Below are 26,810 nucleotides of genomic sequence, written 5' to 3'. Positions count from 1 at the left end.
ATAACGAAGTAAGAGAGAACCTTATCTTTAACTGCTTGAAATTAATGAATTATTCTTGGTTTTTCTATCCCAAAGTATCAAAATCTTTTTGTAAACTTGCAATTCTCAAAATAATACATGACAAATTGGTTTTTAATGTTGGTAACAGTGACACCGCAACGAGAGGGAAACAAAGACTTCTTTATCCAGAATATAGTACCCCATGATGTGTCATCATCAATAGAAATTATGCAGAGACTCAATTTTGTCAGGAATTCCATCGCTAGCCCAGCGGTTCTCAACAGGAGGAGCAGCACCCCCTACAGGGCATAATGAAAACATGCGTCTGCTACCGGCATTCAGCAGCCAGGTGTCCTGCAGGGCTCAGGGAGATGACACAAAAGAACACCCAGGAGAATTGTGCTGTGCCTCACACCTTTCAAAAGTCACATAGGTGAAAAACGGCTTGTGATTGCCTACCCTCTGAGTTCAACTTTGCTTCATAAAGCATTTCATATGATTTTAATATGTAATAAATATTCCCGCTCAAGAAGGTAACTGTCTTATTAAATTAGGAGAAAGCTGTCTTGGCATGTTACCAAAACTGACTGACATTTCAAGAAGTCATAGCATCATTTGAAAAATAGCAGTATTTGGGTCAACAATTTGCAATATTCTTGTCTTCCCATTATCATGCTTACAGTGACTATACACATAGATGCAAGCATATAAAATGGATAAAATACACAAAGGGTATATTATTTTTTAAAGTTACTACTATCTCTCCTTTATGTTATCCTTAGGATGTTACACTGGTATTTGTTAAAATTACATACACAGACAGATTTTTTTTCCTATTGGTCACAACACAGAACAGTAAAGGGAGCGTTCCATAACATTTGTTATTAAAGGGCTATCACTCTGAGAGACTTGAAACTCCCTGATCCAGTGTATCTCCCTCATTTTATTAGAAGGAAACTGGTGCCCCAGGCAAGGAGAAAATGAATGTCCTCAGAGTCCAACATTAGTTGGGCAAGCCAGACCCCAAAACTTGCGATTCATAATTCGCTATTGGCTTATGCTGTCTGAGAATGCAAACTGCTCTTCCCAATGAAACGAGGGCATGAGGGCTAAAAGTATAGCTCGGCGTTACAAATTGTGCCTAACACGTGTAAAACCCCGAGTTCCACCCTCCACCCTCCACAAGTAGACAAAGCATACGGTGCATAAATGTAGGCAGCCTCAGGCTAACTCACAAGCAGAGCTTATTTAACTAGAACTCATAACAGAAACGTTTATCATTACAATGAAGCACAAAGATCTTTGTTTGAGATTATGGAAACAATAGGGCTCGCATTGGCTCACGGAGGTGGAAAAAAACAGCCAGAGGCCTGTACAGATCTGCACCTATATATATGCCTTCTGCTTGTATGTTATAGCTGTTAGCTTGGCGTTTCCGTGGGACTCCTAAGAGTGGGAGTAGGGTTGTCTCTGACTCTTTTGTCTCCTCTTAGGACTATTTTCCTGCTATTAGGTCCAGCCTCAGTATGACAGCTTTGCCTTTTCTTATTGGATCTTGTGTCCTATCTGGCTGTTTTCTCTGGGAGGCAGGCCTGCTCCTTTTTGAAGAGGAAACAAAGGGGGAGTGGATCTGGCTGAGGGGGCCTGGAAGGAGTCAAAGGAAAGGAAACCATAGCCAGGATATATTGGGTGAGAGAAGAATCTATTTTCACTAAAAATTTTAAAAAAGAAAGCAGGGCCAGGCAGTGGTGGCACGCCTTTAATCCCAGCACTTGGGAGGCAGAGGCAGGTGGATCTCAGTGAGTTTAAGGCCAGCCCGGTCTACAGAGCGAGTTCCAGGTCAGCGAGAACTGTTACACAGAGAAACCCTGTCTCCAAAAAACCCAAATCAGTAAGGGTTATTTTTGCTTGGCTGGGTTTTTAGTTGTTTGGGAAGTCACTGCATACATACGACATATTTTTAACAAATTCGTCCTCCACTACCCAAACTTAATTTACTTTCCCACACTAAATGAACCTAGTGTGTTAAATGAGAATACATGAAGTATAGTATTTGCTTTTGTTTTTAAATAGGGTCTCACTATGTAGCTCAGGCTAGCTTCCGACTCATTATTGCTCTGCCTCAGGCTTTTCAATGCTATAAAACGATTTATAAGAGCATTAGGAATACATGCATTTTAGACCAGTGTTCAATAGTTCATAATAAACTCAATATTCCTGATTCATAATAGTAAAAATGAAGGCAATGAGTTCATAATCAGAATTCAAATATTTGTCATAAAAGCAAAGCAGTATTCACTCAAATGGTAATATAATTGATTCGATCTTTCCTTTTAAATAAATGTATTATAAACTGGTTTTGTATTACTTGAGGACATGTATCATTCTCTGAAGACATTAAAATACATTCACAAAGATTTTTAAATTAAAAGCAAAATAAGATCTAGGCATGATGGCTCTTACTGGTTAACTCCAACACTTAGGAGGTTAAAGCAGGAATCAACATAAGTCTGAGGCCAGATTGTGCTGCAGAATGAGTTCCAGGTCAGCCCATCCTACAAAGCAAAATTCTATCTCAATACTTCTCACATCCGTTTCCAAAACACGGGCAAACAAAACAAGAAAAAAAAAACTAAAGATTATCATGCCACATCTGAACTTCTCTGTGGCCAATATTTGCGTAATCAGGAGCTCAAAAATCACAATCTCACTCACAGTTCATAAACCCGTAAGTCTAGACAGCAGTTTGTAGGTGACTGGCTGCCTTAGGGTGGTAGGGGAAACAGTCCCAGGTGCAGAGGTTGTAACTCAGGTGGTTAGGAGCTTGCTGTTGCTACATGGCACTGACCTCCACTAAGTGGTTCAATGTGTGTACAGAATTTGGTTTTCCATTTATGCCCCTGTGCCATCCTCATGTCAAGATTCTACCTGTGCCCTTACCCCATCTCCTGAATGACTGTACCGCAGAAGCACTTGTAAGACTTCCATGGTTCAAAGCAGGATGCCGCGCTGTAGTTCACCCAGTGACGGAGTCTAGAATCAACCCATGTCACAGGGTGTGATGAAATTTCCTATACTAGGAGAAGCAGGAAAAATATTATGTGGAAGCCAAAGAGACAGGACCCATGTGGAAGTCCATACGTCCACCAAGGGAACAGGCACAAGTCACAGGAGGCACCCCAAGTTTGACTCATGCTCACAGAACTAATTCTGAAGTAGTAACTTCAAAGTAGGTTTGAAAAACGTAATAGAGGGATAAACCTATGTTTCTGATCCCCATAAATAAATAAATAAATAAATAAATAAATAAATAAGCAAGCAAGCAAGCAGTTTACGAAAAATGGGAAATGGGAACATCAGAGAGAATAGTCATTAGAAAGCTTCATATGTGTGTACCTATATATGTATATAAACATACCAACCCTATGAAATTATCTGCTCTTACATATTCTGAAAAGAAGCATTAAATGTATGAGATGTGAACAAGACATGGTGGTGCACAGCTATAATCAGAGCACTTAAGAGGTAAGGGCAAAAGGATCAGAAATTCAAGGACAGATGGGATACAGCAGACACTGGAGGGAGAAGGGGAAAGGGGGTAGAAAAAGAGGGAGAAGAGGGGTAGAAGGGGAGGACAGGGGCAGGGAGTGAGAGAGACAGACAGGTAGACTAATTCAAGAAGGAACTACAGCCTTATGCATGCTCTAATCTCATTCCTACCACTTTAAAGTGATGGAAGTTTCAGCTTTAATATAAATACGTAATATTTATGTGTCTAGTCTATAAAAAACAAGATGAGAGCATGGAATACTTGCCTCAAATGTCACAGAATATGTGTAGACCATGTTAAAATTATTTGTATCTTCTTCAGTAATTTCCAAAGGGGGTTCATTGCAAGTTAGGTAATTTTCTTTTTCTTTTTTTTTTTTTTTTGGTTTTTCGAGACAGGGTTTCTCTGCAGCTTTTTTTTAGAGCCTGTCCTGGAACTAGCTCTTAATGATGTAGGTGTGTCTTCTATCTATCTGATGATTTCATTGGATAATTAATAAAGAAACTGCCTGGCCCATTTGATAGACCGCCCCTTAGGTGGGTGGAGTAGACAGAACAGGAAGAAGGAAGTGAGGTAGATGGCTCAGTCAGATGCCACGCCTCTCCTAAGTTAGGCAGACTGCCATGCCTCTCCTCAGAGAGAGATGCGATGAAGCTCCAGCCCAAGATGGATGTACGCTAGAATCTACCTGGTAAGGCACCACTTTGTGGTGCTACACAGATTATTAGATATGGGTTAGTCAAGATGTGAGTAAGAGGCTGAAATAATGGGCCAGGCAGTATTTAAAAGAATACAGTTTGTGTGTTGTTATTTCGGGTTATAAGCTAGCTGGTGGCTGGGAGCCTGGCGGCGGGAAGCTGGCCCGCAGCCCCTCCACTACATCTTGTAGACCAGGCTGGCCTCGAACTCACAGAGATCCGCCTGCCTCTGCCTCCTGAGTGCTGGGATTAAAGGTGTGCGCCACCACCGCCCGGCAAGTTAGGTAATTTTCATCTGTATGTTTATAGCTAATAAAAAAGAAAGGGGAAAAACTTTCCATTAGTTCCTTATTTAGAGCACTTTTTAAACTCACTATCCACTGGCCTCCCCCTCTTGACTTGTAATATTGGAGTTACACTAATGAATACGATACTCACCTATAGTTCTTCATGATTTAAAATACATTTGTTTCTAAATGTACCCAACAAATGGGACTCTATATACTACCTAAAACTATACTTAAGAACATTCCTGCTGGGCATGGTGGCATACACTTTTAATATCAGCACTCGGGAGGCAGAGGCAGGTGGGATCTCTGTGAGTTTGAGACCAGCATGGTCTATAAAGCAAGTTCCAGGACAGGCTCCAAAGCTACACAGAGAAACCCTGACTCAACCTCCCCCCTCAAAAAAAATAATTTCAGCCGGGCGGTGGTGGCGCACGCCTTTAATCCCAGCACTCGGGAGGCAGAGGCAGGCGGATCTCTGTGAGTTCGAGGCCAACCTGGTCTACAAGAGCTAGTTCCGGGACAGTCTCCAAAAAGCTACAGAAGAAACCCTGTCTCGAAAAACCAAAAAAAAAAAAAAAAAAAAAAAAAAAAATAATAATTTCAGGGGTTGGGGATTTAGCTCAGTGGTAGAGCGCTAGCAAGTGCAAGGTCGTGGGTTCAATTCCCAGCAGTCATGTGGTGGTTCACAATGATCTATAATGAGATCTAGTGCCCTCTTCTGGCCTGCAAGCAGACATGCAGGCAGAATACTGTATACATAGTGAATAAATGAAATCTTTTTTTTAAAAAAAAAGAGCATTCCTTTCACCTGAAGAGAAACAAAATAAATTCTACCAGAGAATGGCTTTTTTCTTCTTTTGACTCACCTGCTTTCAATATCTTGTAAATTTACTGTAGGGCTAAGATATTAAGTACATGAAGAATAAATCATATTTGTAAGCACCCACATATGTGAGAGCCTACTATGTATAAAGCACCAAGCTTAAGCAATGAAAGTTGTTACTAATATATACTACTAATGGTAGCTAAATTAGTACAGACATTATGAAAAGTGACTAGAGGTTCCTATAATCCACCCACCCAACTTCTGGGTATATCAAATGGAGATCAATGAAAACCTCTTTGGACATTTACTAGGGCTCAAGGTACAATGGTAGATCTCTAATTGTTCAATGTCTTTAAAAGTGGGCCTCCAGGCTCTTCCTACATATGTGCAGGGATAGAATTCTCAATAATTCTTGAGCTTCCTAATTCAACTGTTAAGAGAGCTCTAATCATTAGCAGATTCTTCCACTCACCTAATAGACTCTACTGGTACTAAATCTGTCCTCTCAAGAAAAATAAATGCAAATATATATTCATTAACCATTTATAATAATACAGCAGCTAGAATACTCTCAATAGATCTATCCTTCTTCTTAATTCTTCCTAACATTGTGTGATGCTCAGACATTTAGCATATGGAACACAGAGTAAAAGAATGCTTAAGCTCTTGAAATAGAGTATGTAATGTATGCATATGTATTCTAAAAGTAAAAATGTCAATTTAAGAATCCCTACTGTTTAAGTCCACTTTTAAATCATTAGAACAAATTAAAAAGAAACTCCATAATTACCTTTTGGGATCAACTCTGGAATTAATCAGTTTTGTAACACTCCTGGTTCTGTTGCTTTCCATGTGTTATGGAATAGTAATATCAACGTGGTTGAAGAGGTACAAGCTATTGCTTTTGTGGAATTCAGACTGCAAAAAGATAAAAGAAATTTTAAACTAAACTTTTTCTAGAAACTAAAAAAATAAAAAAACCTGATAATGCAATAAAAATTGGATACATTAATACTTTTTAAATGTACTATGGAGCAGGAGAGATAACTCAGCAGTTAAAAACATTTGGTCTTACAGAGGATCTGGGTTTAATCACAGCATCTACATGGTGGTTTACAACCTGCTGTAACTCCAGTTCCAAGGGACCTGATGCCCTTTTCTGATCTTTGCAAGTACCAGACATACATAGAGTGCATATACATACAGACAGACAAATCACAAAAACACCTAAATATCTTTTAAAGAAAAACTGTGCTACAAATTAAGCCTACAAAGAGTTAATATGTCTCTATAAGTTTAAAACTGCAACCATGAGCATTTGGCCTAGTAAAATATTAGCCAACTCTGTAAATATTTAATAATTATTAAGAGAATAATATTGGGAAATTTTACCAAAGCAATCTACAGATTCAATGCAATGTCCATCAAAATCCCAGAAAACTTCTTCAAAGACCTTGAAAGAATGTTTCTCAATTTCATATGGAAGAGCAAAAAACCCAGGATAGCCAAAACAATCCTGTACAATAAAAGAACTTCTGGAGCCATCACAATCCCTGACTTCAAACTCTACTACAGAGCTACAGTACTGAAAACAGCCTGGTATTGGCATAAGAACAGACAGGAAGACAAATGGAACCAAATAGAAGACCCGGATATCAATCCACACATCTTCAAACACCTGATTTTTGAAAAAGAAGCAAAAATATCAAATGGAAAAAAGAAAGCACATTTAACAATTAGTGCTGGCATAACTGGATATCAACATGCAGAAGAATGAAAATAGACCCATATCTATCACCATGCACAAAACTCAAATCCAAATGGATCAAAGACCTCAACATAAAGCCAGCCACACTGAACCTTATAGAAGTGAAAGTGGGAAGTACACTTGAATGCATTGGCACAGGAGACCACTTCCTAAATCTAACCCCAGCAGCACAGACACTGAGAAAATCAATTAATAAATGGGACCTTCTGAAACTGAAAAGCTACTCTAAAGGAAAGGACACGGTCAACAACCACAGTCTCAGAGAACTTAGACAACAATGAGGTCACTAAGAGAGACTTACATAGATATAATCTACATGGGAGGTAGAAAGTAGAAAAAGACAATCTCTCCTGAGTTAATTGGGAGCATGGGGACCTTGGGAGAGGATTGAAGGGGGCAGGGGAAAGGCAGGGAGGGGAGCAAAGAAAAATGTAGAGCTCAATAAATATCAATAAAAAATTAAATATAAAAAGAGAATAATATTGTAATAGTTATAAAATTATGTCATTTTAGGTTGTAACTATACAAAGATATGGAGCAATAAAATTAACTAGTAAAATATCAATAGATCCAGGCAGTTATTCATGACTGTAAAATCTAACACATGAGAGGCTAAGGCAAGAAAACTGCCTCTAGTTCCATACTGGCCTGGGCTAGAACGAGAGCCTTTCTTAAAAAAAAAAGTCATCAGTGTATAAAATTTAAGCACATCATGAGTTTGGCCTTCATCATCAGAGAAGCTTCCTCCTGCAGCAGATGGGAACAAAAATAGAGACCCACAGCCAAACATTACACACACACACACACACACACAAACACACACACACACACACAGGGGAGGGGACAGGGAGGGAGACAAACACAAAGATAGAGAGATACCTTGAAATACTCAGCTCTAAATGTGATGTCTGCATTAAATCCCTCTCCTTGGACCTCAGGGAAGTCCACAGAAGAGGAGACAAAAAAGTGTAAGAACCAGAGAGCATGGAGAACACCAGGAGAACAAAGCCATCTAATTGACAGGAGTAAAGCTTACATGAGCTTACAGAGGCAGGAGTGGCAAGCGCCGGGCCTGCACAGGTCCGCACCAGATGGGCACAGTTCTGGGCAGGTCCTCTCCGTCTGCATTATGGCTACTGTTTTAGTGCTTTTCTAGGATTCTTGAGCGTGTGAATGAATAGGTCTCTGATTCTCGCTCCTTCTCTTGGGCTAATTGCCTTTTGATGCTTTGCCTTGTCCAACTTCTATGTGATAGTTTTGTTTTTATCTTATTATATTTTATTTTGTTCTGTTTGGCTCTTATCTCTTAGAAGTCCGTTCTTTTCCAACAGGAGACAGAAAGGGTATGGATTCAGATGAGAGGTGATGTGAGGAGTACCTGGGAGGAGTAGAAAGAAGAGAAACTGTATTTAGGATATACTGTATAAGAAAAGACCCCATTTTCAACAAAAGTGAGGGGTAAGAAAGAAAAAGAGGAGGAGGCAAGACTATTATGAGTTCAAAGGCACCTCAGCCACATAGCAAGTTGGGGTCACACCAAGCTACATGAAATCTTGTCCGAAAGGGGACAGGGAGATGCTTGATCAGTAAAGTGGGTGCCAAACAAGCATGAGAACCTGAGTTTCACCCCCAGCACCCACGTACAAAACTAAATTCAACAGCACAGATATTTCCAGTCCTGGGGAAGCAAAGGCAAACGATGTCCGGGATTTACCAGTGATGTGGGATTCCCCTCTGTATGCGATGAATAGGTTTGATTACCATTGGTTAATAAAGAAGCTCCTTTGGCCTATGGCAGGGCAGAATAGAGCTAGGCGGGAAAGCTAAACTGAATACAGGAAGAAAGAAGGCAGGGTCAGGCAGATGCCATGTATCTTCTCCCCAAAAAAAGATGTGAAGTAGCAAACCACAAGCCTCGTGGTAAAATATAAAATAATAGAAATGGGTTATTTAAGATGTAAAAGAGCTAGCTAGGAATATCCCTGATCCATTGGCCAAACAGTGTTGTTGTAATTAATATAGTTTTGTGTGATTTGGGGGGCCTGGGTGGCTGGGAAATGAAAGCGCAGTCTCTGTTTACATACTACGCCCATATTCCCAAATATTGTTTATAAATGTTCCTTTACATTTAAAGGGGGATATGCTATAAATATGCTATAGAGAGTTGCATTAGTATGGACCTTGGTTTGTCCCCTTTTGGACACACACTCGAGAATCCTAGAAAAGCACTAAAGCAGTAGCCCTAATGCAGACGGAGAGGACCTGTCCAGAACTGCGCCCATCTGGTGCGGACCTGTGCAGGCCCCGTGCTTGCCACTTCCGCCTCTGTAAGTTCATGTAAGCTTTACTCCTGTTGATTTTGACTAAAGGTCAGAGAGTTGGGACTTACTTCTGTTCCTTCAAGGTTATTCTCAACAGTTCAAATAACAGGTATGGCTAATATCCAGACCTGGTATTTCGGGTATTAAGAAGTAGATCTGATTTTACCTCAAACAAAGATCAAGGCTCCATTCCCTCTTGATTTAGAACAGAGAGTTCTCTCTCAAGGCTATTGTCAACAGGTATGGCTAATATCCAGCCCTGATATGTCAGGTATTAAGAAGTAGGTCTGTTTCTCCCTCAAATAAAAGTCTAAGGATTCAATTAGGTTCCTACTCCTTTATGGAGGGAACTATGGATTCTACTCAGGGAGAGGTTTGCCTACAGAATATTTTTGTCTAGGGTGTGAGCATTACTTGTCTTGTTGTGGCAACAGAATGTTTAACTAAGAATGTAGCCTGTAATCCCTCACCTGGTCTCTTCATTCCTTGTGAATGCAGTTTTTAATCTTACCCCTATCTTTTGGGGTCGGGGTATTTAAGCAAATGGAAATTAAACAGAGGCGATTTTCATATTCACTGGGACTCCCTCCCGATACAATCCTGTTTCTTTATATTAGTTTCACTCATGGCTTTGTTCTCTTTACTTATTTTTCTAATCCCCATGCCCCTATCCTGGTAAATTGTGGCATCCTTGTCGAAGCTGGTCTCTGGGACATACTGACCAGTTAGTATAACTAATTGGCAAGGGGCAGATTCAGTGATAAATCCTGTCTCAAACATTAGGTGGAAAGCAAAGAAGGAAAACATATCCATCTGATAACAGTCTCTGATTGCTATACAATACATTCACAGAGGGGGGGCGAGAGGGGGGGGAAGAAAATAGGTAATATTTCACTGTAATATGTAAATATGTAATATGTAAATATGGTAAGAGGTAAGAATGCTTTAGGAAGAACAAATAAGCATTTTTCCACAGATTTTGGAAGAAAATAAGCACTATCTCACTGTACTAACTAAAAGGTTTATGGTAATAATGCTTTACGAAGAGTGAATAAACCTTTTTCTAATGGGGATTAGCAGGTAGCTTTGCAATAAGTTATTCGGGGTTGGCTATGTCTCCTAAAAATATATACCTCCTTAAGGGATATGCTCAAGTTCAAACTTCCAATACCCATGAATCTGACTTTTATTTAGACATAGGGTCTCTCCAGATACATTCAAGTAAAAATAAGGTAACAATGGCAGGCTACTAGTGATACAATATTAGTAGGTTAGGACAGGGCTGCTTATTGGGTTTTTAAGACAAGTTCTCACAGAGCTCACTCTGCATGTAGCCCAGGCCAGCCTGAAACTCTCTATAAAGCTGTCCTGGCTACTTTTATGTCAACTTGACACAAGCCAGAGTCATCTGAAAGGAAGGAACCTCCGTTGAGAAAACGCCTCCGTAAGATCCAGCTACAGAACATTTTCTTAATTAGTACTGATGAGGCAGAGCCCAGTACGTTGCGGATGATAGTCTTAGTATCTATAAGAAAGCCGGCTCAAGCCAGGTGGTGCGTGCTTTTAATCCCAGCACTTGGGAGGCAGAGGCAGACCCATCTTTGTGAGTTTGAGGCCAGGCTGGTCTACAAAGCGAATTCCAGGACAGCGATAGCTACACGAAGAAACTATCCTGGAAAACCACAAACCAAACCAAACAAATAAAGACAGCGGGCTGAGCAAGCCATGGAAGCAAACCAGTAAGCAGCACCCTCCACGACCTCTGCATCAGCTCCTGCCTCCAGGTTCCTGCCCTGTTTGTGTTCCTGTCCTGACTTCCTTCAGTGACGAACAGTGATAGGAAGTGTGACTCAAATAAACCCTTTCCTCTCCTTTCCTCCCCTTTCCTCCTCAACTTGCTTTTGGTCATGGTGTGTTTCATCACAGCAACAGAAACCTTAACAAAGCCAGTAACCAAGGGTAGCCTCAAACTCATAGTAATTCCCCTGCCTCATTTTCCAGTGTGTTGGAACTACAAGCACAAGACATGATAAGGACAGGGCTTATTAAACTTTATCCACTCTTTTAAAACTGTATTTATTTTTGCAGCTAAATATGGTACGTCTGAGTGTGTCAGCAAGAGAGCAAGCACATGCCAGTTTTGGGAAACTGGTTCTAGTCTTTGACCTGTCTTGTTTTGATTTTTAACTTTTCTCTTCTTTCTTTCTTATTTCCTTCCTTCCTCCCTTCTTCTCTTTCTCCTTTTAAGTCTTCCTTTGTTGGGGCAGCTGGCCCAATCCCTGCGTTCAGGGGCGTGGCTGCCCCAGGAGGACTATTTTGGTTATTTCCAAACCCCTCCGACCGCCGGTACCCGCCGGTACCCGCCCGTACATTCCTTTGTTTTCCACCTTGTCTCGAAGAAGAGTCTTTCTTATTGCTACATTGTGTATAGCGATGGCATAGCTTGTGAGCTAGATGCTGGACACGCAGGAGCCCCTGGGACATTCCCTGTCTCTGCTTCCCATCTTACTATACAAATGCAGGGATTACAGACATGTGCCACTTTGTTCAACTTCTACATGGGTTAGAGAGTTACCAGTTTAGATCATCAGGCTTACACAATAATTGCTTTTACCTGCTGAGCCATTTCCCTTGCCCCACCTTCTCCACCCATTTAACCCGTGTTTTTTCAACCAAGAAAATTTTTACGTGACCTTGAGTATATTAGGCATATAAAATAGATATGCAGATTAAACATTTACTGATAAATCATTTAAAAAATAATCCTTTGGTATCATAATTTTAGCATGCATTAAAAAGGAAAGAAATTTCTAATACTAATTAGATAGATGTACTTAATTATTTTTCTAGAGAGAATTAAAATCCTGGCTCAGTATTGACATTGTAGAAAATAATATCTTCAGTGTTTTCAGCATTCATCAATATTTTGATTTTTATAATCAATACTAAGAAGGTCACATCATATAAATGTATAGTACAAAATATCATGCAAATGTTTAAGGCTGTTTCAGAAATTGTTGGTAATTGCATACTAATTCCAAGCCACAATCCTTTTAATAGATTTTCTTTTTTTATGAAACTCAAGTCAGCAACTCAAACCACACACTTTTTTCAATACAGGATCTCATGTAGCCCAGGCTGGACTCTCAGTTGCTATGTAGCAAAAACTCCTGATCCTTCTCCCTCTACCTCTCTAGTGCTAGAATTACAGGTATATGTCACAATACCTAGTTTGTGCAGTGTGGACATCAAAGCCAGGGCTTTGTGCAAGCTAGGCACGTACTTTACTGAGTCACGTCTCCAGACCCTCAAACAGTACAGTTGTTAATCAAACATTCTAACACTGTATAATCCAAAGACAGACTACTTTGAAGCTTACATGCTGAAGAATGATAGTAGGCAATATTAAGTCTTTGTTTTCTGAAATTAAACCATTATGATTTTTAAAATTATATCACATTTTTATCTGTTTTGTTTATGGGGGATAGGGTGGAGAGTGTTCACATTCCATAATAGTTTGTGTAAAAACAATAGGTCATGACTGGGGGTTTGAAAATTTTTATCCTTGGGTTATGGATACAGTTCAGTTGTAGAGCACTTGGCTAGTATGCACCAAACACCTGGTTTGAGCCCAAGCACTATATAAACCTGATATGGCGATACACACTTGTAATCTTTTGGGGAGAGGCAGGAAGATAAGTTCGAAGTCCTGGTTGACTACTCATTGAGTTGAAGGACAGTCTGGGATGCATGAGACCCTGTTTCAAACAAACAAACAAATTCAGGTCCATTTGCTTAAACTCCATTTGAGTACAATGATATTTTTTTGGGGGGGAGGTTGATTTTGTTTTTGTTTGTTTGGTTGGTTTGGTTTGGTTTGGTTTTTCGAGACAGGATTTCTTTGTGTAACAGCTCTGGCTGTCCCTTTGTAGACCAATCTGGCCACCAACTCACAAAGATCCACCTGCCTCAGCCCCCTAGTACCGGGATTAAAGGCGTGTGCCACCACACCTGGTGAGGACAAGGTTGTGATGGAGACACCCTACAGAATTTTTCTAAGACTTTCTTTGTACAAATTCCATTTATCAAACTTTCTTTATTGATGTGATATATTGCCTTTATGATAAATCTACATTCCCAAGAGTACTTAGGTCCCTTTCTAGATTGTTACTCTGCTCTGTTGTTTTTAATATACCTTTTAAAAATGAAAAAGAATCTCATTTGTAAATTGTTAAACTCAAGTACTTCCTTAAATTGTGTTTGGCTTTGATCAAGTATCAGGTTTTGATTAAAATCAAATCATGGCAGAATAGTTGCATGACAATGTAATGTGTTTATAAATTTAAAAGCATGAACATCCCCTCTCAAACAACCGTTTTGTCACTTTGATTTTGAGAGTCTCAATAGTTCTTGAATTCTTTTGTATCATAATTCTTACTCTTAAATTTTAAGTATCCTTTTAAAACCAGCATTTGGTGGGGGAAGAACATAAAGTAGGATGGGCACAGGAAAGGGGAAAGATCTGGAATGCATGATGAGAAGGGAACATATAATCAAAATACATTGTATGGAAAATAGTTTAATTAAAAAATTAAAATTTGGGTCTGGAGAGATGGCTCCGAGGTTAAGAGCACTGACTGTTCTTCCAGAGGTCCTGAGTTCAATTCCCAGCAACCACTTGTTGGCTCACAGCCATCTATAATGAGATCTGGTGTCCTCTTCTGGCCTGCTGGCATGCTTGCAGGAGAATACTGTATACATAATAAATAAATCAATCAATCTAAAAAAAGAAAAAATTAAAATTCAAAAACTATTATTAAAAGAAAAATTAGGTATACTAAAGTGTTTATGATTATGTAAGTCATATTTACATACATATATTTTATTAAAACTCAAAATATAAAGGGAAACACACATACACACACAGAGACACATAAAATAACTTAAAATCTGGGAGTTATAGGGCAAACCTATAATACTAGCACTTAGTAGGTGAAGGCAAGAGGATAAAGAATTCATTGTCATCATAGAGTCACTGTGAATTTGTGACAGCCCAGAGAGTGACATGAGACCCCCATCTCAAGAAAAAAAAAGCCAATCACCCACTGTATGTGTGAGTGTGCATGTCCATGCATTTGTGCCTGCTTGTGTGTGTGTGTGTGTGTGTGTGTGTTGGGGGTACATTAAATCTGAAAATTATAAGGTATTGTAATTTACTTTCTAAATTAATCTGAATTTAAAAGTGAATTTTTAAAAAGCAGACAAAAATCAGACATGTGGCACACACCTGCAATCCTAGCACTCAAGAGACTGATACTGGAGACTCCCCATGAGCTCAAGGCTAGCCTGGGCTACATAGTGACTTCCAGTTCAACCTGTCTCACAAACAAAACAAAAAAGTAAAAACTAGGCAAATAATATGTGTTGTCAGATGTAGCAAAAGTCCCCAGAATAGTATATTAATGAATGAGAGTTTCTATAAACTACCCTTCATACCAAAAAGAAACAAGAGTACTAGCAACTGCTCAACCAAGCCAGAAATTAAGGGTTGGTCTATACTCTCCCTCGTATTTCACATTTATCCCTAAACATTGTTCAAAGTTTTAACACAAAATATATTAAAAGCTGCCACATGTAATGGTGTGCACCTGTAATTCCAGTACTTATGGGTAGAAGCAAGAAGACTGACTGGGGCTATATGAGATCATCTCTCGTTTAAAAAAAAGAAAAGAAAGAAAAGAAAAGAAACATGGTTTGAGAGCCATACCATAGACACATTTCAAAAAGCATGGGATCTCAGTACACCACAGGCTACCAAAAGAGAAACATAAACACCAACCCAGTCACAAAATCTTTGGCCTACAATCTGTCCTGCCTGAAAGGTATGTGAGGACAATGGTGGCACAGAAGTAGTCAACCATTGCCTGATTTGACTTAAGGGCCCAACTTCACAAGATGGAACCCATACCTAACACTGCCTGGATGACTACACACCAGAGATGAGATAGCCCAGAGACCTAGAATAAAACCAAATACTATTGGTCTAAAAGTATCAATAAAATGACTCCTAATGCTATTCTATTATACTCATAGATCAATGCCTTGCTCAGTCATCATCAGAGAAGCTTCCTTCTGTGGCATTTGAGAACAAATACAGAAAACCACAGGCAGACGTTACTCATAAAGGGCAGACATTACTCAGAGAGTCTTTGGAACACACAGCTCTAAACAGGATGCTTCTTTCAAATCCCTCCCCCTCAAGAGCAAGAGCTCAGGGAACCCCATACAGGAGGAGGTAGAAAGAATTTAAACGTCAGAGGGAATGGAGGATACCAGGAGAACAGAGTCCTCTGAATCAGCTAAGCAAGATTCATAGGAAGTCAGAGACTGAAGCAGCAAGCACAAGGCCTACATTGGGGCTGCACCAGGTGCTCTGCATATATACGCATATATATATATATATATATATATATATATATATATATATATATATAGCTAACACAAACAAGAAACTGTGGAATATATACATGTTAGAATACTACTCAGCGGTAAAAAAACAATGACATCTTGAATTTTGCAAGCAAATGGATGGAAATAGAAAACACTATTCTGAGTGAGGTAACCCAGACCCAAAAAGATGAACATGGGATGTACTCACTCATAATCGGTTTCTAGCCATAATTAAAGGACATCGAGCCTATAATTCGTGATCCTTGAGAAGATAATAAGAAGGTGAACCCAAAGAAAAACATATAGTAATCCTCTTGGATATTGGAAGTAGACACGATCGCCGGGCAAAAATTGGGCACTTGAGGGTGAGACGAGGCCAAGGGAAGATGGGGAGAGAAAAGTGTGAAGGGGAGAATGGGGAGAGCTCGGGGGAATGGGATGCTTGGGATACAGGAAGGGTGGATATGGGAGCAGGGAAGCATATATCTTAATTAAGGGAGCCATCTGAGGGTTGTCAAGAGACTTGACTCTAGAGGGGTTCCCGGGTTTCCAGGGAGACGCCCCCAGCTTGTTCCTTGGTCAGCTGAGGAGAGGGAGCCTGAAAAGGCCAGTTCCTATAGCCATACTGATGAATTTCTTGCATATCACCATAGAACCTCCACCTGGCGATAGATGAAGAAAATGACTGAGCCCCACATTGGAGCACCGGACTGAGCTCCCAAGGTCCTGATGAGGAGCAGAAGGAGGGAGAGCATGAGAAAGAAAGTCAGGACCGTGAGGGGTGCGTTCACCCATGGAGATGATGGGACAGAACTAACGGGAGATCACCAACTCCAGTTGGAATGGGTCTGATGGAACATGAGACCAAACTGGACTCTCTGAATGTGGCCGAAGGTGGAGGCTGACTGAGAAGCCAAGGACAATGGCGCTGGGCTTTGATCCTTCTGCATGGATGGGCTCTGTGGGAGCCTTCTCAGCTTGGTTGATCACCTTCCTGGACCTGGGGGGATTTGGGAGGACCTTGGTCTTAACATAGAGTAGGGAACCCCCGATGGCTCCTTGGCCTGGAGAGGGAGGGAGGGGGTATGGGTGGAGGGGAGGGGAGGGAAGGGGGAGGAAAAGGGGAGGCGATGGAAATTTTTAAATATAAAAAAATAAACCATAAAAAAGAATGTATCACTTATAAAAGGTACCAAGCCACATGGCTAACACAAACAAGAATTATGGGTTAATTTAAGATGTAAGAGTTAATGAGAAGCCTGAGCTAATAGGCCAACCAGGTTATAATTAATGTAGACCTCTGTGTGTTTCTTTGGGATTAAAGGACTGCAAGACTGGGTGGGACAGAAACCTCTATCAACACGCTGCCATTTCCCAGCTGTTATGATCCTAGTCAAGCCACATGTCTTATCTGAGATTCAGCTTCCTCATCTCTAAAACTGCAGTTCTAGGCACTAGCAGCTTAACTGTTCAATTAATCACTGCGTGTGACATAAGCAGCAACACTAAGATTGCACAGTAACTGGCATTCAATCATATTTTCCATAGCTCCTGACAGGCTTCTGCTTAACTCCTTTTTATTTATTTCTGTAGCTATAAATCTTAAGCTTATGCCACAGACTCATCCTCAGCTACTCACAGTCTCCCAATTACAGTATGCTATTTCACACTTCCAAATTTTGGATCACCTTAATTTCTTGACTACAAATGTTTACCCTTCCATTTGCCTGCCTGCACTGACCCCAGTTCCCTATATATAGCATGCTGATGCATTGATTTCTTTTTTTATTTATTTTTAATTAAAAATTTCCACCTCCTCCCCTCCTCCCATTTCTCTCCCCCTTCCTCACTCCCCCTCCCCCTCCCTTTCCAGTCCAAAGAGCAGTCAAGGTTCTCTGCCCTGTGGGAAGTCCAAGTTCTTCCCCCCTCCATCCAGGTCTAGGAAGGTGAGCATCCAAACAGACTAGGCTCCCACAAAGCCAGTACATACAGTAGGATCAAAACCCAGTGCCATTGTCCTTGGCTTCTCAGTCAGCCTTCCTTGTCAGCCACATTCAGAGAGTCCAGTTAGATCACATGCTCCATCAGACCCATTCCAACTGGCCTTGGTGATCTCCTGTTAGATCTGTCCCACCATCTCAGTGGGTGGGCACACCGCTCGCGATCCTGACTTCCTTGCTCATGTTCTCCCTCCTTCTGCTCCTCATTTGGACCCTGGGAGCTCAGTCCAGTGCTCCAGTCTGGGTCTCTGTCTCTAACTTTGTCCATTGCCAGATGAAGCTTCTATGGTGATATGCAAGATATTCATCAGTATGGCTATAGGATAGGGCCATTTCAGGCTCCCTGTCCTCAGCTGCCCAAGGATATGAGTGAGGTAACCCACATCCAAAAAGATGACTATGGTATGTACTCACTCATAAGTAGATTCTAGCCATAAATAAAGGACACTGAGCCTATAATTCGTGACCCTAGAGAATCTAAATAAGAAGGTAAACCCATTGATTTCTTTACTAGCTTATTTCCTCTACTTAAGACTATAAATTTAAGAAGACAGAGACAAAGTACATTTGTTCTTGTATCCCCAAACACATAGCACATAGCCTAGATGGTGTCCCATTAATGTTTTCTAAATGAGTAAAATATAAAGTAAGGCATAAATGAAGCGACATTCTTGTACTCCCATTTTAAGATGGCAATACTTACATTAATCTGGCAAGGGCTTTTCAAATGGTCACTTTGGACATTTAAAACATCCTATTGGGAATCCTAATATGCAATAGTGTTCTCTATCTTCCATGTCATAACACCATCTGACTTGTGTGTTATCAATAACCCTAGACAAGAATATTTTTAATAAGAGGTTTAATAAGTATTCCATATCAAGCAACATAAATGTGATCTTACACATATTTAAGTTAAATTTTCACCAAACTCAAATCACAAAATTTTACTTTTAAAATGAGTATATCCTCCAGATAGGATTCTTCCAAGAGTTTCAGAGGGGGTTTTTCTCAAAGGATCTTGGCAGAAGTCAAAGCTATGAAAGAGGAGGTTTGAGTAAGATGCTTTAAAATAGCAAGAAATCAGTCTTTATAATTCATGTAGCCTCTCCATTGTTAGCAAGACTGCTGTTAGGTTTCAAACCTGAAACAAATGGCTGAGGTGCCTATTTAACATATCAAAGCAGCCACTGGGGGCCAGGTTCTCCCTGCAGCCTTCAATCCCTATCTGTTACAGAGCCCTCCTGACCAGCACACTGGCCTCCTACTGAACTCTCCAGCCCAAGAGCTGGGCTGCTCTTCCCTACATAATTCAACCATTTTGGTTACCCACACTCTTTGTACCTTTGTGCTTCCTGGCTGCTGCACCTGGCTCCCCTCACTCTCCTCTCCCTTTCCCCCTCTCCCCTCTCCCCACATAGGACAGCTAAGTCTGGTTCTGTCCCAGATGTTGCTGTCTCTGCCTCTATCTATGCTCTCCCACATTTCTACCTCCACCATACTTGGGAGCAGTCATGTTCATATTTCTTTTTTCCTTTTTTCTTTTTTCATTGAGCTGTAAATAAAACTAAGAACTAGAATTTATGAACTATGTACCACACTATAAATTTCTCATTAGAGTGTGTAATTGCTAAATGCATTACTTAAAGGCTTTTTTTTTAACAGCTCTTCGCTTTTCTTAACACGAGAAATGGCAATTTAAAAAAAACTCATATCTTGATGGAGGAAGGTCATCTGTCTATGTGTTACTTTCTTTGGTTAATAAAGAAACTGCCTTGGCCCTTTGATAAGACAGAAAATTAGGTAGGTGGAGTAAACAGAACAGAATGCTGGGAGGAAGAAGGCAGTGATGAAGATGCCATAGCTCTCCTCTCTGAGATGGACACAGGTAAGAATCTTCCTGGTAAGCCACGACCTCGTGGTGCTACACACATTATTAGAAATGGGTTAATCAAGATGTGAGAATTAGCCAATAAGAGGCTGGAACTAATGGGCAAGGCAGTGTTTAAATGAATACAATTTGTTTGTTGTTATTTCAGGTGTAAAGCTAGCCATGCAGGATTCGGGTGGGACGAAAATCAGGTCTGCTCGCCTCATCACAACAATATCTTGTGGGTTAAATTCCAAATTACACAAAAGTAAGAAAAATAGCCATTTCAAGTCCATATTAATTCTAACTCTATATATTCAGAAACCATAAATATTAGTTCTGATCAGAAGCAAATTTTAAGTGCAAACTCCTTCTCATATATTCACAAAAAATAGCAGATGAAAATAATTAAAATTTTCTTTCAATTATTATGAATATAAGATGATTTAAGTAGAAAATAAGATACATAGAAATCTTTTATGTATTTTAAAAGTCAAAATCTTTGTACAATCTAAAGAGAAGCCAGGGCATTTTATATACTTTATTCATGTTACCCTATATTTATGCCTTTCTTTATAATGAATATCAGACTTGATTTTAGTAGAAATAAGGTAACACCAAAAGATGTCTTCCTTTTTTTTCTATAATATAGATAATTCGTTTTTTCCACTTGTGAAGTCATATTGAGGCTGATCACATAAAAACAGAACATTACTGAACAAAACATCATTATTCACTAAAAACTCCCACATGAACCTTTCTCCTGTCGTAAAATCAAGCAACAACTCTAAAGGTGTTTTTAACATATATGCTACGCTTACCTATCATGGTCATAAGTTAATACAGTTTCCACTGAGTACAATTTATCAGCATACACTTGTATTGATGACTAAAAAAAGGAAAAGAATGTTTATTCATAATACAATGAGCTAGTCTTTCCAAAACACATAACTAAACAACTAAGAGGTAATCTGGCCTATTGCTGCTGTTTACAACTGTAAGGCTAGAAATTCCCCCTGAAGTTGGTCATGGCCGTGCTACTCTATCACAGCAATAGGAGCCCCAACTAAGACAACTGGATTCTCTAGATGAATGAAATTAGTTTCTCTACCATTCTTTTGTGGGAAGGAGTTTGAAACAGGGTCTCTGTAGTCCTGACTGTCCTGGAAATTATTTTGTAGTCCAGGCTGGCCTTGAACACAGAGAGATCTGCCTACCTCTGCCCCCCCCCCACAAGTGCTAGGATTAAAGGCATAAACCACCAAACCCAGCTTCCACCATGCTTAACTGTTTCTTGGTTATTCAAAGCAAAGTTTCTCTCTCTAGCTTTGGAGCCTGTCCTGGAACTTGCTTTGTAGATCAAGCTGGCCTCAAACTCGTAGTTTCACCTGTCTCTGCCTCCCAAGTGCTGGGATTAAAGGCATGCACCACTACCACCCAGCTTCATACTTAACTTTAAAAACAATTATAAAACCCTTTCAGAATATGATAAAAACACATACTCATTAAATTCTCTGACTAGCTTTTTAAAACATTTTCAGTTTTATTATTTTACATATATGCATGTTTTGCCAGCTTGTATGTCTGTGCACCACCTGCATTCAGTACCCAAGGAGGCTAGAAGAGGGAGATGGAGTCCCCTAAAACTTGAGTCATTAAGAATAAAACCAGAGAGAAAATGAAATTGAAATTAAAAAAAGAAAGTGGTAAAGAAACAAGTCAAGGGGGGGGGAATGAAAGTTCATGGAAAAGGAAGAAAGAAAATGCAATATAAATATAGAAGGGATGTAGGAGCCAACCATAATAAGCTAAATAAAAATAGACCATCCAAAGGAAGTTCTCCAACCATTATCACCTTGCTGTAGGGCCCACAGGGCTACCCTTCCTCCAGGGGTTCATCTTGAGGACAGTTTCTGGCCAAACATCTTGTTGCAGTTTCTCGCTAAACATCCTGTTTGTTCCTATGCTCCCTCTGCCCCCATTGGTGCTTAGGTTAGGGGTTTTGTTTACTCTTGAGCCTGGTAATTTCCCACCTGCCTGGCGGGAGTGGTGGGGGAGTGCTCTCCATTGTACAGCAGCTAGGTATATAAGTTTTTTTTCCTAAGCTTGAATAAACAGCATTCAGCATTCTCTCCTCAGGAATGACCCACGTGTCTTGTGTGTTCCTTTAATCTCCAGGCCCTCACCCTGCTTTCAAACTGTACTGGTAGAGAGTAATGCAGGCGTTACAACCAGCCAGAGTAGGACTCAGTCATTGATAAGTATACTGGAGGCCTGAGTCTCAGTAGTTTACCCTGAAGCAATACCTGGTTCCAGGAAGAACCACAAACTGAGATTACCTGAGCACAGCCCAAGAACAGACCACCCAAAAGAAATGCCTAAAGTTCCAAGTTGTAGATAGGATCACCTGCCAGTATACACTCTCAAGGACACTCCTAGCTCCTAGACAAATGTCAGCCAATCAGGGGTCCTGAACCTCAGAAACCCCTCACCCCTCCCCTGTAGAAGGAAGCAGGGCTGTGTCCCACCACCGGGCTAGCTTTACCCAAAATAATTACACGGAAACTGTATCCATTTAAATACTGTCTGGCCCCTGGCCTGTTATCTGTACCTTCTTATTGGTTGATTCTCATATCTTGCTTTAACCCATATTTAGTAATTTATATAGCACCACGAGGTGTGGCTTACCAGGAGAGATCTTAACCTGTGTCCATCTCAGAGAGGAGAAGCATGGAGACTCACTATGGCGACTGCCTGAAGTGTCTCCCCCTCTTTCCCAGAATTCTGTTCTGTCTACTCCGCCTACCTAATTTTCTGTTCTTTTAAAGGGCCAAGGCAGTTTTCTTTATTAATTAACCAATGAAAGTAACATAGACAGATAACTCTCCTCCATCACTCCCCACTTTACTACTATAAAAACCCAACTCTATCTGAGCTTGGGGATCTCTAGTTATTCCAATACATTGGAAATGTGGAGAGACCGAGTTTGCAAACTTGTATAAAATAAAGGCTCCTTGCTTTTACATACAGGACTGGGTCTCCTAGTCAGTTTTGGGGGGACTTCGTGGATCTGGACGTAACAGGGGAAAAGAAGGAAATAAAAGACAGAGGAAGAGAAGCAGTAGAGAGATACAAAGAAAAAAAGGAAAGGAGGGAGAACTGTGGTTGGGATGTAAAATGGAATTTAAACAAACAAACAAGACAGGAAAGGAAAGGAAAAAAAGTAAAAAGAGGAGAAGCCATAAGAGAAGGGCAGTGGTAGTGCACACCTTTACTCCCAGCACTCACTTGGGAGGCAGAGGCTGGAGGATCTCTGTAAGTTTGGGGCCACCCTTGTCTCCAAAGTGAGTTGCAGGATGAAGGCTACGCAGAGAAACCTTGTGTGGACAAAAAGAGGGGGTGGAGGTAAAGAAAGAAAGAGGATGAAAGAAGTAAGGCAGAGGGTGTAAGGTGATGAGAGGGAAGGGGGAAGAAAACTGGAACAGGAAAGGAGCGAGGAAGGGAAGGGGAAAAAGGGAGGCGGAGGGTATGGAGAGGAGGATGAAAGGTGAAAAGAAGGAAGTGTGATGGGAGGGGAAGGAAGAAAGGAAACAAAAGAATTAGAGAAGACAGAGCAATGAGAGCAAAGAAAGAATGGATGGATGTGAAGGAAAATGAACAGAAAAAAAGAAAAATACAGAAGCAAAAAGACAGAGAAATAAATAAAACGAGAGAGCCAAAGAGAAAAGGGGAAGATAAAACAAAATGGAAAGGAAACGTGAGAAAGACAAAACAAAAACTGAAAAAGGAGGAGGAATAAAGACAGGAAAGAAAAATGAAAGTGAGAAAAAAGGCTCAAGAGGCCAGAGTACACCTTTTTTATTGATTTTTACTGAGCTCTACATTTTTCTCTGCTCACCTCCCTGACTCTTCCCTCCCCCTTCAACCCTCCCCCAAGGTCCCTATGCTCCCAATTTACTCAGGAGATCTCAGAGTACACCTTTACTCTCATCACTTGGAAGATAGATAGAGGAGGATCAGAGTCCAGCGTTATCCTTGACTACACTGCAAGTTCTAAGTCAGCCTGGAAGACATGAGACCCTGGCTCAGACAAAGACAACATAATGAAAGTTTCAAAGAAGAAAAAAAGAACAAAGAATTAGGAGGACAAAGAAACACAACGACAGAAATAAAAAGACATTGGCTAAGGGAAGAAGAAGAAGGAGGAGGAGGAGGAGGAGGAGGAGGAGGAGGAGGAGGAGGAGGAGGAGGAGGAGGAGGAGGAGGAGGAGAAGAAGAAGAAGAAGAAGAAGAAGAAGAAGAAGAAGAAGAAGAAGAAGAAGAAGAAGAAGAAGAAGAAGAAGAAGAAGTTAAAAATGGTGAAACAGAGAAGCAAGACAAAGAAAGAAGAAAAAGAGGTAAAGAGGGAGAAAAATAGAAAGAAAAGGGTGAGTGGAACCACAGGAGGAAATGGAAAGAAGAATAAAAGAGCCAGAAATACAGAAATAATAATGAAACAGGAAAGGACGAAGAAATGCACAAAAAGTATAAAGGTGGGTGCAAAAAAGGGAAAAAGAAGGAGGCCATTGAAAATGAGAAGTGGAGCAAAGAAAAGGAGACAGGAAAGTCTAAAAAAGAAAACAGTAAGAGAAAAGGGAAAGAGGGGAAGGGAAGAGGGAGGGGTAAAAAAACAAGAAGGAGCCTTTAATCCCAGCACTCGGGAGGCAGAGGCAGGCGGATCTCTGTGAGTTCGAGACCAGCCTGGTCTACAAGAGCTAGTTCCAGGACAGGCTCCAAAGCCACAGAGAAACCCTGTCTCGAAAAACCAAAAAAAAAAAAAAACAAGAAGGATAAAGTGTGGGGGAGGGAACCTGGAGGGCTATACCTTAAGCCATGATATAAAATAACCTGCAAGCTCTGTTCTTAAAAGAAGCAAGGTGCAAAAAGTTGAGCTAATCACAGTGGTTAAACATTCAAAAGAGTTGGGCAGTGGTCGCACGTGTCTTTAATCCCAGTACTCAGGAGGCAGAGGAAGTCAGATCTTTGAGTTTGAGGTTAGCCTGATCTACAAAGTGAGCAAACCCTGTCTGGACAAACCAAAATAAGTAATACTAATGATGATAATAACAAAATAAAAAGAAGCACGAGTCCAGTGCTGGGGCATACCCTATAATCTCAGCATATGAGAGGCAGAGGCAAATGGATTTTGAGGCCAGTGCCAGGCTCTGTTAAACAAAGGAGACTGTTTTTAAACAAACAAACGGGACATGCATTGTCATACCCTGCAATCCCAACATCTACAGGCTTGAAACACTGGGATGGTAAGCTGTTGTTGGAAATCAGCCTGGGCTACTCACCAAAACCAGATCTCCCCTCTCTGCCATTAAAAAAAAAAGATCGCCAATTCAAGGAGATCTTAGCAAACAAACAAACAAACAAACAGGGCTGGAGAGATGGCTCAGAAATTAAAGCACTTGATTCCTCTTCCAGAGGTCCTGAGTTCAGTCCCAGCATCCACATGGTAGCTCACAGTCATCTATAAAGAGATCTGGTGCCCTCTTCTGTCGAGAAGGCATACATGCAGGCAGAACACTATGTACATAATAAATAAATAAATCTTTAAAAAAAAAACAAATAAAACCCACAGTGAAGGAAACTAACACTCATCACCTTGGAGATGGCGGATGCCATTCTAGGCTACAGGAGACAAGGTCTCCAAAATTGAAAAAAAAAAAATAAGTTGAGCACAGAGGTGCACATCTGTGAAGTACAAACTTGCAAAGTTGCCGAGGTCAAGGCTAGCCTGGACTACAAGTTCAGATCCTGACTGAAAAAGCACTTGGGACAGGAGGGTGAGGATGGGAGAAAAAGGATGACAAGGACAGAACAATCACAGTTCCATTTCCTGAAAATTGACTTAATGCCCCACGTGGCAAATTCAGCCTATAGAAGTAGACTACTAATGAGTGTTATAAATTTTGAAGGACCCAGGAGGCCAGAGGGAGAAACCAAGGATCAGAACAGGAAAAGTGTGTAAGCCCACGAGTGAGGGGAGCAGAAAGACAAGACCGGAGGTGGGGGTGAGTGGAAGGGGAAGAAGGAGGAGAAGCTGAGCGAAGAGGCCAGAGGTGGAAGAGGGAGAGGAGGTGATGGGGGAAAAAGGACTCCTAGGAAAGAGAGAGTGGAATAGGCCGCTGGGCAGCAGGCAGAGAATGGAGGCAGAGTGAGCCAAGGAGCCTCTGGGGAGCCCATAGCCCCTTGAGCTCACAGGCAGGGCTGGGCACCGCCAAGGAAAAGCTAAAGCAGGAGCTGGGGGACCGGTGGATATGTTGCGAGGACTAAACCCAGGAGGAAATATGGCGCCATGCCAAGACGGTGCACCTGGGATGGAACAGCCCTTTGACCTCGCTGGGGCCTTTCCCCTCAGGGCTTTTCCCTCCCCAGCTCCTTACCTGACAGTGTGAGTTGGGATGGTCCTCCTCACAGTAGGTGATGGGAACAAGTCCCGGAAAGTAGAAAGCCTCACAGGTGGCAACCAAGAGCCACAGCCAGAGCAGCCACCTTAGCCTGGGGAGGGCAAGGCAGAGTTTGGTGGCCAAATGGAAACCACCAGCACCCATATTAAGGACGAGAGATGAGATGGGAACTACTGGCCAGTTGTAATGCAAACTATCCATAGACAAGTGGGCAGGACTAGAACTTTCCAGAAGAACTGTTAAGAGGGTCATGCTAGCTGGTGGCTCAAGACCCTGTTGCTAGGACACCCAGCAGTGACAGTTGGTGAGCAGGCAAAGAATGCATGCCTGTGTATCCTGTATTCCTTGTTCTTTGCCCAGAGACAGGCCCAACTATCCCTCCATTTTAGTCACGTGTCAAGCTCTGCCTCACAGTCAGCTGGGTGGAGGGAGCATGTCAACAAGGTGGTATAAGGCTGGGGAGGGTAGACCATCTCAGTGGTTTCAACCTCAAGTCTCACTTCTGAGGTATTTTCTAAGACTCAAGGTGCTTCCTTCAAGCCTGGGGACTGGAGTTTGATGCCCACGACCAACAGTGGAAGA

General features: G+C 41.1%; 1 pseudogene; it reads right to left on the bottom strand.

Annotated features, from left to right (window-relative positions):
* LOC119804474 overlaps positions 1 to 26,480 on the bottom strand; it is a 65,667-nt pseudogene extending 39,187 nt beyond the window's left edge.
* Positions 26,481 to 26,810: the final 330 nt, after the last annotated feature.

The sequence above is a fragment of the Arvicola amphibius genome, chromosome X (assembly GCF_903992535.2).
Source record: "Arvicola amphibius chromosome X, mArvAmp1.2, whole genome shotgun sequence".
In the NCBI taxonomy this organism is placed as follows: Eukaryota; Metazoa; Chordata; class Mammalia; order Rodentia; family Cricetidae; genus Arvicola; species Arvicola amphibius.
This window is presented reverse-complemented; position numbering and strand designations above follow the sequence as displayed.